This window comes from Balaenoptera acutorostrata, chromosome 3 (assembly GCF_949987535.1).
Source record: "Balaenoptera acutorostrata chromosome 3, mBalAcu1.1, whole genome shotgun sequence".
NCBI lineage: Eukaryota > Metazoa > Chordata > Mammalia > Artiodactyla > Balaenopteridae > Balaenoptera > Balaenoptera acutorostrata.
Window position 1 is genome coordinate 158,462,731 of NC_080066.1, and position 6,242 is coordinate 158,468,972.

The window sequence follows — 6,242 nt, forward strand, 5'->3', positions numbered from 1 at the left end:
TTCAGAATCACGTTTATGGAATGGTTCCCAAGTGCCATCTGAGACCAACTGAGTCAATCAGAATTCTGAAGATGGGATCAGGATGGCTATATTTTTGGGAGATGGGCTTCAGGAAGTTAACCTTGCTGACTCTAATATATTAAAGTCTGAAAAGTATTAATAGCAAAGACAGAAGGGAGCCCCAGGGGTGAAGCTGGTATTGGTAGAAAGTAACTGACTTTGGCAGAGAGAAAAGATTCAGGAAGCTTGAACTGAGCGTAAATAATAATAGCATATGTTATCTTCTTGGGTCATGAAAAGGGGTCTTTGCTCACACATACTTCAGTGCCTGAAGGAATACAGCAAAAATTGGTAGAAGACAACATCCTTAACTTAGAGCAAGGATCCTTACGGTCAAAGTCGCTAGAGGAGGCGTGGTCTGCGAGAGGTCATTACGGGGTATAAAGAAAGAAGTAAGGGAAAGAGGGATAATCTAATAGAAATAAGATGGATTGCCTTTGTGGCCATAAAGCAAATAGCTAAGGAGTGGATGTCTGTTGCGCTTTTTGTGACACCAATGCAAAAAGCCACACAGAAAGAATTCTTCAAGAAAACAGCAAGCATAAAAAAGATACTCTGCTCAGGGTGAGGCAAAATCCAGGTAGAATGACTTTGCTCAGGGTAGCCATACTGACTAAAATTAAGAACCTCCTTTGTTTTGAAAGCAGAAACAAAGCAGCACATGTTTCTACAATGATGTTGTCTATCATACAGACAAGGTGAAACTATATGAGGAGTTTAATTTCTCAGTGTGTATTAATAATTAACCTACTCATTAGGTTTATTAGATAGGATTAGTCCCTAATTGGAGCAGAGCAACCACAAGGCAAATTATCAAAATAACAGATGGAAATTTCTTTCTTGACTTTAAAAGATAAAGCTTGGCAGCTCCAGATATTTATATGTCTAGTATGAGAAAAGAATGGAGAAGTTTTGGTCTTGAAGAACTGGAAAGTGTAACTACTTTGAGATATTCAAGGAAAGATTGGATACTCTGAGTACTGAAGTAGGGTTTGATACAGGTGCTGGCAAGAAAGAATATTTTTTAAATACATATTTTATCTGGTGGGGGATGTTGATAATGAGGGAGACTATGCACGTGTGGGCTCAGGGGCATATGAGAAGTTTCTGCACCTTCCTATCAATTTTGCTATGAACCCAAAACTGTTTTGAAAAAAATAGATCTTAAAAAAAAATAGATATGTTTCTATGTATTGACATAACAAGTCCTCTACCTAGCACGTGAGGCCACCAAATTGCTGGTCACTACTGATGCCATAGTGGTAAGAAGACCACAACAGTGTATGGGTATAGGAATACATTTATGTAAGTTAACTTTTAAAAACTATATTTGACATGGCTTCGGTCTCTTGAAGTCTTCCAGACTTAATAAATAAATAAAGGTATCTTTCAAAAATCTACCCTTGAAATTTAAACTAGGATATTGAGGAAGAACAAAGTTTGCCAAATACAAAAATAAGTGATATTAAAGATGATTGCATCTATTATTTTTTCTTACCTTTTCCTGCCATCCCAAATATTACTGAATACTTTTCAAGCATTATGAACTATGGCCCAGCTCTTTTTAGATTCTGGGATATCTTTGCTGATTTATGCCCTACAGTATTACAGGTTTTAAAAAATCAAAATAACTCTTTGAAAAATGCCTGGCTCCATTGATCTTGTGGAGAGGCTCTTGCTTGGCTAAATTTAATTTAAATGTAGTTCTTTGTTATTGCTTCAAGAGGATGACAGTCATTTCTAACAAGCACAAATTATTCAGAGCATGACCCTAAGTGCTGTATTTCAAATAGCAAAAGAAAACAAGCTATCCTCTAACCTACTTCGCATTGCAGGAAGAGAAGCTGTGTGAAAAGAGCAGCAAAAGGACAACCTGACCCAGAGAGATTCGCCCTCACCGGGGCCCTCCTCCCAGCTTTAGTGGGTCTCTGGATGGGCCAGTTGCACAAATACAAGAAGATCAGGCCAGCATCCTGGAAGGGGGAGGGGGCTTGGTATCACCCTCCTTGGATTGCTGTTTGCCAAGTTCTAGTTAACCCAGTTACAGTAAAGCCATTGTGGACTCTTTAGTGGAGCAAGCCTCAAATCTACATGGCATTCACGATTTTTGATGGCCATGGCCACAGCCAGTAACTGCAATTTAGTGGCTTACACATTATCATGAAAGGGGGCGGGCAAAGGCTCAAGAGCAGTGGATTTTACAGCAATAGGAAATAGGGCACATTTTGTGCAGTCGCCAACTCCTTTGCATTTCTGAGGATGAAATGCCCCCTAGATCAAAGTGACAAAGTGGTTAGGATATTCACGGGACAGAAGACAAAAGGAGTTCATTCACTGCCAAAAAACAGCCTTCTGTTAAGTATTTAGAAGTTTAATAACAGTACTTACATGAGAAGCAGAATGCAGGAGGGTAACTTGAAAGTGTGCAGTTTAACAGAAACTGGTCGCTCTTCACGAAGCAGGCAGCCCTCATTCACGCATTCACTCAGCACACAGATACTGGGCACCTGCTACACGGGGCCTGCGTCAGGTATTATAAAGAGCATAAGAATGCATAACAAAAGCCTCTGCCTTTAAGGAGCTTGCAGGCCTATATAATAGTATATAATACATATTTATACAAAATAAAATAAATATGCACAAGTCGAGGTGTCAGACCACCTATACAGTACTTGCAAAAGAGAGGGACAGGGACGGAAGGTGATTTTCCAATCTTAGCCCCACCCCCTCCTCAAGAGAATACAAGGATCGTGGTCAAAGAGGAAAGGAGAGAGAGAGACAATCACTTTGGAGGATCTGTTGGTACTTTGTGCCTTTCCCTCTCCACATGCCCCTACCCGGCCAAAGGAGCATGGTACTCCCTCCTTACTTCAAGTCAAATGAAAGACGTTTCAAGAGAACTACTTGGGGAGCTTGGCCTGTATCCCTTTAGAGTTTTGGAGGTACAGGGTCTGATGCAAGCCCCATACTCAAAAAAATCTCTAGGCAAGAAGCTGACTAAAGCTGCCTATAGTGTGATTTGAAGGCTGTATTGAGCGCAAACTGTTCTTCCAATGATGGCAGAATCAAGGACACATACAAGTTTCCCAAGTACTACATATGGTCTGCAGCACATGAGAAAGAGCTGTCCTAGAGTTATTTAAGGTCCTTTACAAAAGAGGCTACGTAGAGAGACAATGGGTTTAAAGAATGGAGGAGGATTCGGGGAGCGGAAAATAAAGATGCCTTCCGTCTGCAACCGATGGAGATGAGCACACCTCATTTAGTACTTGTAGTACATTAAGGTAGAAAGTCTAAATCACATTAAGATCATTATAGACAAAGTGTTATAGGGAAAATGTATTTAAGTCAGCTAAGACTTGCTATACACTACTAACGTGTCACTGAATAAAGGCTGGATCTAAGGAGGTTATACCTATTGACCCAACTAGTCAAATAAAAAGTGAAATTTTAAATTGTTATCCAGATATTTAGCTTGCAAGACTTCAAGGTTTTAGAAACTTACAGAGTTTGGAAGTTTGGGAGACTATAATTTTTATCTACGTGTCTAACATATGAAGATATGACATGAATAAAAAATGCAGATTCAGACTTGATCCAAATGTATTTGGTCCTTTAGCATAAAAATCCCTTAGAGTGATGCCTTTTAAGGGTGAATCATATAGGGAGTTGTAGAGGGTTTGCATCCCCTTTCCTGAAGGAGCTGAGATGGAGTAGAAGTAGGAAAGGCGAAGCCAGCTTCTCTAGTGTTAGCCCTACTCCTTAGAATGGGGAGGTTAGGACATTCGGAGAGCAAAGGACAAACCCTGCCTCCTTACCCCCAGCTTCTCTCCTTCTTTACCCCATTGGAAAGCTCCCCTCCCCACTGCCTTGCTTCTCAACCCCCTTGACTGCTTAGCCAAACAGGCCATGGCTCTAGTAGCCCTCTCAAGGCTGAGACCATGGTTTGCTTCTGTCCATAGACAGCTCACGTATAATCCAGAGGTCATGAGGTCTGTACCTCTCTGTTCTAAGGCTCAGAGAAGTTAAGTGGCCCACACACCACAGCATACTGGTTGGTGGCAGTGACAGAAGGAGAATCCTGATCTTCTGCTTCTCTAATAGGGCTCTTTTCTACACTACCTTAAATGGAACATGCAGGAAGGAGTGCGGGTCACATGTAGATATACACACACCCACAAAACAGGTAAACACTGTCCTGTCCCATCCCACATTGTAGTTAGGGGTCGCAGTTTCAAGCAATTTTATTTGCAGCAACCAAAAAAAAGTACTTTGGAAACTTCAGAGAAATTTATAGGACCACTTCATATGCTATGAAATTGTACCGTGTGTCATGAATCAAAAAACCGATTAAATAAACTGGGAATGTCATGAAAGTTCCATTAGTGCTCATGTTATCTCTGCCTAGAAAAATCACTAGATTAAGTAAATTCTGGGAAAAAAAAAAAAACATTTTCATAATCTCCAGTCACCACAATTCTTAGTATATAAACATATGAATCTTATGCGGTTGCTGTCCAGTCTAGACTGATGTTTCAGGCAAAGGGCCACGGCGTTGTCTGCAGAGCCTGCAGGAGACTTAATTTAGCTCTCTGCAGGGTTCCCATTCCTATGATGGCGCATGGGTCCACGATTTCTAGGAACCATTCCTAGATAAGAGTCAAGGTCAAGACTGGCTGAGTCCTCACCCTGCAGTTTTCCAGCCTCACACCAGTGCGGCAGCCCTTCACAGAGAGCCCTTGCTGTAAAAGCAAAAGGCTGAACGAACAGAACCGACTGCTAAGAGAATCTCCTACACTTGGGGGCGCATTCCTTTATTTCATCAAGGAGATAAAACCAAATAGCTCAAACACAACATCACAGTCTCCCCCTGCCAACTCTTCTTTCAATGGCAAAAAAGCAATTTTTTCCATAACATGAATAATTAAAAAAATATGTACTAATGAGATTTACGCAATATTGGAAAAAAAGGATTAAGACTAGATAATTACACTTTTAGGAGATTTACAGATTTCAACCAGTTAAGCCCCAGGGTATGATTATCTCATTCATCCTGTGCACTCAGAATAAATATAGAATAGGCTGGGTATGACCAGTGAACACCACTTTTTGCCAAAAACTTGTAAAGAACAAGCTGTGGATTCAGAAGGGTATGTAACAAGTGTTACCTAAGTGGATTTCATGCTTATGAAAGGCAAGCAGCACCTGGCAGAGCCAGCTCTCCACGTTCGGAGCCATTCACATATCTGCCACGTTGCCAGGCTCCCAAACAAACCACTTTGTCTCAGCCCCATCCTGGGCCTCCACTTCTCCAAGTACTTCAGGTTCTCCGAGTGCCATGCTGAAAATACCGACCGACCTCTCCCTCAGGCCTTCTCTGTGGCTTGTTCCTTCAGCGGTCCCTGGAAATGAATTTATTCTCATCCACTCTTACTCCTGGAAGTCACAGGAGCAGTGCGAGCCCTGGTGGCCCCTAAAAGTTTAAACCTACTATTTTGGCTTCAATTAGAGCCTACTCTAAAAGAGTTCTCGTGAAGAGGGAGAGCTAGGAAGGGCAGAGGCGTTCTGCTTGAGAGAAATAGTCATTAAACAAAAAGACCGAAAAAAGAAGTCAGCAACTGGTCAGAACTGGTAGCACTCCTTCATCAATAATGACTAACACTGAATGATCCCCTATATGTGCCAGGCACTCTTCTAAGAGCTTTACTTATGTCGAGTCATCTAATTTTTCTCAACAATGTCATGAGATAAATGCTCCTAAAATCCTCATTTGCAGAGGAGACAATACACGTACAGAGAAGTACAGTCAATTGTTTAAGATTAGAATGTTGGAGCCAGACAGTCTACTCAATAATCACAATAAAATTAATTGAACACTCAATTGGTTCCATTACTGTTTGTTATATGCCAGACATTGTGCTATATGAGTTATATGTATTATCTCATGAAATCTCTACAAGACCCCATGAAGTAGGTACTCTCATGATGATCATTTATTTGTACATTGTACATTGTCCTTATTTTACATCTGAAGTTTAGAAATGTTGAAACGAGGGAGCCAGGACCCAAACTCAGGTTAGAGTAAAGAAAGCCTTGGGTTTTTTTCCTCCTCACTATTGCCTCTACAAAGTTATACCTAGCTAGTCCCTAGAGAGGGTGGGTGGGATGCTTCAGAAGACATG